Source organism: Zootoca vivipara, chromosome 1 (assembly GCF_963506605.1).
Source record: "Zootoca vivipara chromosome 1, rZooViv1.1, whole genome shotgun sequence".
Taxonomy (NCBI): domain Eukaryota; kingdom Metazoa; phylum Chordata; class Lepidosauria; order Squamata; family Lacertidae; genus Zootoca; species Zootoca vivipara.
This window is the reverse complement of record NC_083276.1, coordinates 111,596,762-111,606,074: the sequence shown is the minus strand read 5'-3', so window position 1 is coordinate 111,606,074 and position 9,313 is coordinate 111,596,762.

Below are 9,313 nucleotides of genomic sequence, written 5' to 3'. Positions count from 1 at the left end.
TCTGGGCACCACAGTTCAAGAAGGATACTGACAAGCTGGAACGTGTCCAGAAGAGGGCAACGAAAATGGTCAAAGGCCTGGAAACGATGCCTTATGAGGAACGGCTTAGGGAGCTGGGTATGTTTAGCCTGGAGAAGAGAAGGTTAAGGGGTGATATGATAGCCATGTTCAAATATATAAAAGGATGTCATATAGAGGAGGGAGAAAGGTTGTTTTCTGCTGCTCCAGAGAAGCGGACACGGAGCAATGGATTCAAACTACAAGAAAGAAGATTCCACCTAAACATTAGGAAGAACTTCCTGACAGTAAGAGCTGTTTGGCAGTGGAATTTGCTACCAAAGAGTGTGGTGGAGTCTCCTTCTTTGGAGGTCTTTAAGCAGAGGCTTGACAGGCATATGTCAAGAATGCTTTGATTGTGTTTCCTGCTCGGCAGGGGGTTGGACTGGATGGCCCTTGTGGTTTCTTCCAACTCTATGATTCTATGAAAGCCCTATGGATATAAAATGTGAAAGGAGCATAAGTGGTGTGTACATATAGGATGTGCTTGATGAGACTGATTCACACATGCATGTTCACCCCTTGATCTTTGACTGTAGCTGATGACTGTACACCTGAGGTTGACTTGCATTATCTCTTTTTTTGTCTGTCTGTCAAAGAACCCAAGGTGGCCTTCATGTGCAATCATGCATCCATCCACTGGCTTCAGAAAGGTGGTGACCTTGTGTCCTTTCAGCAGGAACAATGGTGTTGTGACTTGAAATTCCACCGAAGTAAAGATGTGTAGAAGTCACTCAACGCTTAGAGCAAGACCTGATATACTTAGGCCCTGAACTGTGCCTATAATTATTTTGTGCCGGTATAGAGAACACCTGATTCTAGATCACCATAGTGTTTATTTATATATATATATTTAAAAGACAGCAGATCTCAGAACTTCCTGGAAGCAACATATTTTGGCTCAGAACTAACTGTGTGCATACATAGCCCTGTAAAATAAGCTGGAATCCTGCTGACCAATAATTTGGAAGGGAGGAAGAAATCCATCTCCCAAATAGTTGATGACATAATGTCAGCGGTGACTGAAGCTACCTGGCAGGCCATAATACATGCCTGGAGATGGGCATTTGGTATGGCAGGCCCCAGACAACTTGGCACCTTTGTTTCTGATAGGACTTAAGCAAAAGCTAACTTTATCTAGCTGTAGGCCACTGTTGCTATGCTGTAACTTGCAGGTGGGAGGGGATTCTTGGAAATACTCTCAATTTTTTCCACTAAGTGCACATCAAAAAAGACGAGCATATCTATTCTTAAGAAATAACTCGGCCACCCATTCCATTTCTCAGAACTTCCAGAGGGCAAGTGTCAACCACTCCAGGATCCTTGACCAGTTCTTCTAATGTCAAGTGAAGACCATTTTATGGCAAGAATAATAGTGTGTCACTGTGGTGACATTTCAGATTTCACAGTGGGGGCAACATTTAGCAAGAGGTTATGTGGAAAAATAAATCTATTTTAGGATTGGCTGTAATGGTTGCCGTCATTACAACCTGGGGCCATTAAAATCAACAGGAGCTTCTCTATTAGCTTCTCTGGGAAAGTGGATTCTACCTTATAATGGGAGCCCCTATAGGGTTGCTCGTACAATAAAATTATTCATGTAGGACAAAAATAACAACTTAATGCCAGTGCTTTATCTTCTACTGGAAACAATGAGCTTCCTTTTGCTGAAGAGGACAAGATGGAATGCATTGTGTGTGCTGTTCCACAAAAGTAAAACTTTTGTCATTCCCAAACAAAGTAAAATAAAGCAATGCAGAAAGTGAGAGGTATGATGATTGTGGGAATTAAAAGGCAGGTCTAAGTTGAATCGGCTTCCAGATATCAACAAATTCCTATGCCGCTTATATGGCAAAATGATCTCTAAGTGCTTTACAAGTATGAAATCAATTATAAAATCCATACATAATTAAAAAACATGATGGAAACAATTCCATCAAAACTTAAAAATATATAATTAGAATTTGCCATACAACAAGGCAATTAAAAAGAATAAAAATAAAAGCAGTTAAAAGAGCAATGCAAGCAATTCGGTCAGGAAGTTCAAGTTCAAGGGAATGCTTGCCTAGACAGCTGTGTCTTCAGGAGTTGCTGGGATATCCATACGGATAGAGCCTATCACATTTCAACAGGGAGGGCATTCTACAACACTGTTGCCACCAGTGAAAAAGCCCACCTGTGGTTACCGCAAGCCAGTAATGATGGTTTGAGGAAATAAAGCATTTTTCTATAGAGGTGTGTGAAAGAGAGGAGAAGCCAGGGGAATCACTCAAGCTCCTTGTTCATTCTCAACCGGAATTCGATGTTTGTCCATTGTATCTGAGAAAACAAAGGAGATCCATACATCAAAACACAGTAAAGCCAGAGGGATTATTCCAAAGGAACTATAATGAAAGGATCAGCCAGTGGTGTAGACTTTGGTGAACTGTGATCTATTACCAGGTGAGAATTGAGCGTATGTTATTGTGCTTTGCTAGCACACTCGGATAGACTTATTGAATTGACAACATTCTGAGGAGGTTTCATGTGCCTATATTTTTCTCTTTTTTGACTGGAATCCAAGCACCCATGACTGGTGCTCCTGACTCTTCTTTTTAAAGCATCTCTCTCTCTCTCTCTCTCTCTCTCTCTCTCTCTCTCTCTCTCTCTCTCTCTCTCTCTCTCTCTCTCTGTGTGTGTGTGTGTGTGTGTAAAAGGAGGATTGAGATGACTGCACTGGCATGAATGTTAGCCCCCCTACTTACACCACTGAAAACTACTGAAATCAGAGCCATCCCAGTATATCTTATTTCCCGAGCCATTTCCCTCTGTTAATACTTTGTTGTCTCTATAAACTAGTTCCAGCTGTGTTGATTTGCCTGATAGAGCACTTCAGGTTTGTCTTTAGAGTCTATCAAGCCGCACTGTCAGCTGGCACCAGCACCTTGGTCCACCTAATCAGATTCTGAATGTGATGGGAAACGGGGGGGGGGGCACAAAAGCAAGCTATTGCTGAAGCTGTTGCTGATAAAGCTCTTGGGTCAGACGGTCAGCAGTGGTGTGTCACAGCCCCAGATATCATAATGATTTGGATTGTCGAAATAACCCATGTTAGTGTTGAAGATTCATTCCCCGTGTCTGCATTCATGGGATTATTGTCTATCACATGATGGTATATGTTTTCATTCCACAGTGGGAAGTGACGAAGACAGGATGTTTGTGTTACTGTGTTTCCTGAAGTGGGACTGTTGTCCTTTGTCCACTCACTTTGCTGTCTGATGGTAGAGAGAGAGCGAGCCATGTTGCAGTGCTCCGTGTGTATTTATATGTAAATAAAGTAGATTAGCCAAATGCTCTGCTACTGAGTTATGTTCTCCACCCCCATCGTTTTGCCCGGACACTGAGGTCCAGCACCGTGGGCCTTCTGGTGGTTCCCTCATTGCGGGAAGCCAAGTTGCAGGGAACTAGGCAGAGGGCCTTCTCGGTAGTGGCACCCGCCCTGTGGAACGCCCTCCCATCATAAACGTAAATAAACGTAGATTAGCCAAAATGCTGAGTTGCTGAGTTCTCTTACGCAACTGCACAAGTTCTGCGGATCCGTAAGTGTGCTGATGTCAGTTGGCATCAGTCGTTGTGATGTTCGGGCTGGAGAAAGATTTTGAAGCTCCCAAATGATTGACCAGGAGGGAGGGAACCTGCCAGTCGGGCATGTGTCTCTGCCAGGGTCCTACTTGTGAGTAAGAGATCCTAACAGTTAGATGGGCATCAAAAATATGGACTGAAGCCTGCAAATCCAGCCAAATGTTCAGCACTTTTAAGCACCACTCATTTCAGAGAGAGGCACAGAACATTCCTATGCTCACATTATTCTGGGACCAGGGTTACCTCACCACAATGCAGGCAGAATTACTACCAATGCATGCCTAGTGGAAGGGCTTCAGTAGAGGCCTGTGCATTCAGCACAGGAATGTGGGTGGCGCTGTGGTCTAACCACTGAGCCTCTTGGGCTTGTCGATTCGGAAGGTCAGCGGTTCGAATCCCTGCGACGAGGTTGAGCTCCTGTTGCTCTGTCCCAGCTCCTACCAACCTAGCAGTTCGAAAGCATGCCAGTGCAAGTAGATAAATAGGTATCTCTGCAGCGGGAAGGTAAATTTCCATCATGGTGTTCCGTTGCTCCAGAAGCGGTTTAGTCATGCTGGCCACATGGCTTGGAAAGTTGTCTGTGGACAAATGCCAGCTCCCTCAGCCTGAAAAGCAAGATGAGCACCACAACCCATAGATGTCTTTGACTGGACTTAACCGCCCAGGGGTTCTTTACCTTTTTTTATTCATTCAGACTAACCTGCCTCATAGAGGTGTTAGGACAAAACTTAGTTGTCACTAAGTTCTGTGGAAAAAAGGGGTGGAATGTAAGTGGAATAAATACATGAGGCCTAGTTAGCTTTGAGGTGGTAAACCTGTGCTCTGTACCATGATTGTGGAATTATATGACTGAATGCCACTTCACTGGGGAGGGGGGGAATCGATCAAGTAACCTCCCCCCCCCACAGTCTAATGGGGTACAAATAGTATACAGGCTTAAAACACCAGTGATAAATCTGCTGTGCCTTAGTGGGCAGTTACCTCCACTAAACTAGGCCCTGTACTGGTATGCTACAGGTCTTGTCTGTAACTGAATCAATTTTTTAAAGGTTGCCACAGGCAATTCATCTCACCAAGAAGCACATGCTACTTAAATGTTCATATCAAGGAGCGACTTTACTGCCATGTCTAATACACAGCAGATGATGTGGATGTCATAGGGTGGGACCATAGCTGCCAAGTTTTCCCTTTTCTCGCGAGGAAGCCTATTCAGCATAAGGGAAAATCCCTTAAAAAAAGGGATAACTTGGCAGCTATGGGTGGGACCCTAAGAGGGTTGTTATTAATTCTCTCGAATATTGGTGGAGATCGGTAGGCCTCCACACCCAGATTTTGCTTCACAATCTTGCCCGATTTCATTTTGGTGCCTCCATATCTTTGTCACACTCTGCAAGCTGAAACTTGGGCTTCCGTAACCACAAGGAGCAAATTCTGACAAGTGTCTTGCCCTTCCCAATTTGCTGCCTTTGCGGCTTACATCCCAGGCGCAACAGTTTGCAGATTCGGATAGGTGAGTGAGTGGCACCTGTCAAAATACTTTCCCCGCTTCAAGATGGGAGCTGGGAAAGATAGCGCATTCCAATAAGTGGAAGGCACCTATCATAAATCGCTGCCTCCTGTATCAAGGATACAAATGGTAAAGATAGCAAATTCTGACAGGAAAGTGACATCCATCAGCATTTTCTAGAAGTGCTGTTCTTATTTCAGAATGTAAAATGATACAATCATCATCTTTTGCTGCTAGAAGCAAGTGCAAGCTGGAAGGCATTCCCCCCCCCCCCAGTGATATACTGCTTCTTTCTTTTCCACCAAATTAAGCCTTGGGATTTCATTTCATTCCACCTGCTTAGGGAAAAAGCAGGGTGGGGGAGCTGCCACCAGCTCATGCTGTCAAAATGTTCCCGAATCTGTATTCTCTGGTCTAGGATCTGGAATGGGGAACCTGTAGACCTCCAGATGCAGTAACACAGGAACTGGGCTTTTAGTGTGGTTGCCCCTGTTCTGTGGAATAGCATTCTTGTTGAGATATGGCAAGAACTGTCCAGGAACAACTGAAGATATTGTTCAATGGGTTAGAGTGCTGTGCTGATAATGCCAAGGTTGCAGGCTCAATCCCTGTATGGGACAGTTGCATATTCCTGCATTCCACAGGGTTGGACTAGAGGATCCTCAGGACCCCTTCCAACTCTTCACCATCCTGACCATCATCCATGGTGATTGGGGCTAGTGAGAGTCACGCTCACAGTCTAACAACAAAAGCTCCTATCATTCCTTTCTACACCGAGTAGAAAGGAATGATAGGGATTCATATGTTGTTTGATTCCAGTTCCTGTCTCTGACTTACAATGTTATTGCCTTCCAGTGGTGTAGAGAGCCAGTGTGGTGTAGCGGTTAAGAGCGATAGACTCATAATCTGGGGAACCGGGTTTGCATCTCCGCTCCTCCATATGCAGCTGCTGGGTGACCTTGGGCTAGTCACACTTCTCTGAAGTCACTCAGCCCCACTCACCTCACAGAGTGTTTGTTGTGGGGGAGGAAGGGAAAGGAGAATGTTAGCTGCTTTGAGACTCCTTCGGGTAGTGATAAAGCGGGATTCGAAACTCTTCTTCCAGTTACAAGGTCTTATCTGCAGCAAGCCCTAAACTGCTAAAGAATTCCACATCTGCCAAGCATTGTTTCTAGAAGCACAGTTCATATTGTAACTGCTACAAATATTATTGTTGTTGCTGCTGCCGCTGTTATTATGACTTCATTTTCCAGCTGACTCTTATAGGATGTGAATCGGAAAACTTACAGTATCATATTAAGCATATTTACTTAGAGGTCAGACCCAATGAACTTCAACAGAACCCATTCCCAGACTCATCCAGCATTTTAGACTGCAGTTTACACACTTACCTAGGGGTAAGCCCCACTGAAATGAGTGCAATTTTAAAATGTTCAGCTTTGATCAGAGGGCTTCCTCCATTTGGCTCTACCACCTTCTACCCTGTGAAATAGAATAGAAATAGAAATAAAAATGATTTATTTTTCACTGTACCACTTGTTTACAGTGAGATTAAACGACCCCCACCCCCACCCCCGTGGCCTCTATTGTTGATGCCCTCTGAGACAGCCATTACAGGAACACAAGATATATATCTCCACAGTGCCAGAAGTCCCCCCCACACACACACACACTTTTGCTTTCCTTTCTAATGTGTGTGCATGTGGGGCAGAGCGGGGAGAAGTAGCCAGGGTAATGCATTCAAAATACCCAGCACCACTTCTGCCTTAAGCCTAAGTTTTGTAAACATGGACCTTATTTAGAAAATCCCCAGACTCCCCCAAGTGGATAGCAAAGAAATGTAGCTCTAGAGATATTGCCAGGAAGATCCCTCCTGGCAGTCATTATCCATAATGAGCTAAATTCCTGCATTCTGATATACACTCTCTTTCCCCCATTAGCTTCAGAGCATTTGTTTGACAAGAATCATTGCCTAAGACTCTTCTTGCAAGCTGATGAGCTTTTTGCTCATTCCGTAGCGTAGATTAGCCTCTAATGTAGGAAAAAAATGAACCTGTGGCCCTCTAGATGCTGGTAGGATCTAACACCCCAGCAGGTATTTAATGTTTTAAATATGTCCATTAAAAAAATCCTACTGTTTTATCACTTTGGTGTTTGCCACCTTGGGCTCCTCCTCCTCCTCCTCCTCCTCCTCCTCCTCCTCCTCCTCCTCCTCCTCCTCCTCCTGAACCAGCATGGCCAATGGCCAGAGATTATGGGCCTGAGTGTCCAACATCATCTGTAGGGACACTTTCCCCTCTGTCTGCTGTAATGAAACCTCTTAGGATGAAGGGGTCAGATTGGTGTTTTTTTTTACAGACCAGGAGGATCTACCTCAAACCCTAACCCCTCAACAAAGCTTCCACTTTTTAATATACCATGATTATATATATTTTAAATCTGCATATGGAAGTTCTATAAAATGGCATAGGTGGTTCTTTCAACTGTTTGTCTATCGCTTAAACTGTGCCCTCCTTGCTGTCTTGCCTTTCTCCTTATCATACAGCTCAACCAAATGCATATTTACTGGGAAGTATTTGCATTTGATGCAGTTTACTTCCAGGAAAGTGTGCCGAGCACTGTAGCCTTTAAAAAGCCATGAAATAAAAGCGTCATTATGTTCTGGTAGGATCCATCTTAGAGCTGCAACCTTCAACTCTCTTACTGGAGAGAAGGCCTCACTGAAGACAGCAGGACGTATTTCAGAGTAAACATGACTTGGATATATTGGCAGGGGGGTAAATGAGAGAACCGTTTGTAGTCCCTTCCAGGTCTATTTTATTTAAACAATTCCTACAGTTCTATGCTTGTGCTTCACAACCCACTTGTGTGCCATCATGATCTGTTATCCAAAGGCTGATAGTCTAAGGAACGAGACAAAGGTTGCTGTAGTTTTTCTCAATCCAGGATTGTTCACACTCATCCTCAACATGCTGCTTACAGTGTTATTCAAACTTGGACACCAGCTGGTTTTGTACTACAATTCCCATCATCCCTGACCACTGGTTCTGCTAGCTAGGGATGATGAGAGTTGTAGTCCAAAAACAGCTGGAGACCCAAGTTTGAGTAACACTGTGCCACTAGAATGATTCTATATCCTTCGATTCCAAAGGTATGGCTACTGATACCATACCTTTGGAATCGAAGGATATAGAATCAATCTATTTGGAAACTCTTCCCTTGATTAGGTTATCTACACCTTTTCTTTCCTGCACATGCCCCAGGTGAATGAAGAAGGAAGTGATGGTTGCCACCTTTGTACACGCCCACCAGGTTTCCTTGGGCAGCTGTGGAGACATCCCCATTTCTGGGATTACCTGTATCTGTTTTCAAATGGACACACTGAGGGGAAACGCAGTTTCTCAAAAAGTGCTTTACAAGGGCACAAAATATGCAACACACCTAGATTGTGTGTGGACTACAGAAAAACAACAGGAGCACAATCGTCACTCATTCTGGAAGAAAACGATGTGTGGACCCCAATTTAAAAACCCGACTAGCCAAGATGGGGTGCTGGGTGGTATTCAGCTTCTTATAATTATGATGTCAGATGTTCTAAGAATGACTACAGACAGGGGTACTAACTTGAATAAAATAGGGGGGCAGGTAAACCCCACCCCACATATTCCATCACATGAGAAAGTGCACACACACTATTTGAATGGTAATTCCCATCAACTTTTGGGGGGGCCTTTGGCACCCTGAAATATTTTTGGGGTGGCCTGAAGCCCCCTCAGCCTCTAGGAGTCAGGCATAATAGGGTAATAAGTATGATATAATTTAAAATCAACAACTTAATTGATAAATATTTGAACCCCGGTATGGCTTTTGGAAGTCCATTATATTGATAGCTCCAAGAGCAGCTTTCTCTCTCATTGCCACAGATCCCTTTAACTCTTGTGGTCCTGCTCTGCACCTGCTCAGATCCCAAAAGAAATTGCATGCGGCCCCCAGCAAGCCTCTGGACTCGGCCTGTCTTAAGCGCCCCCCCCCCCCCGCAGAGCGTGCGCCGCAATCTGCTTTTTCACCAATTAAGCCATCTTCGGGTTAGAGGAAGAAATAAAAGTCTCTGTAAATCCATTGTAGGAG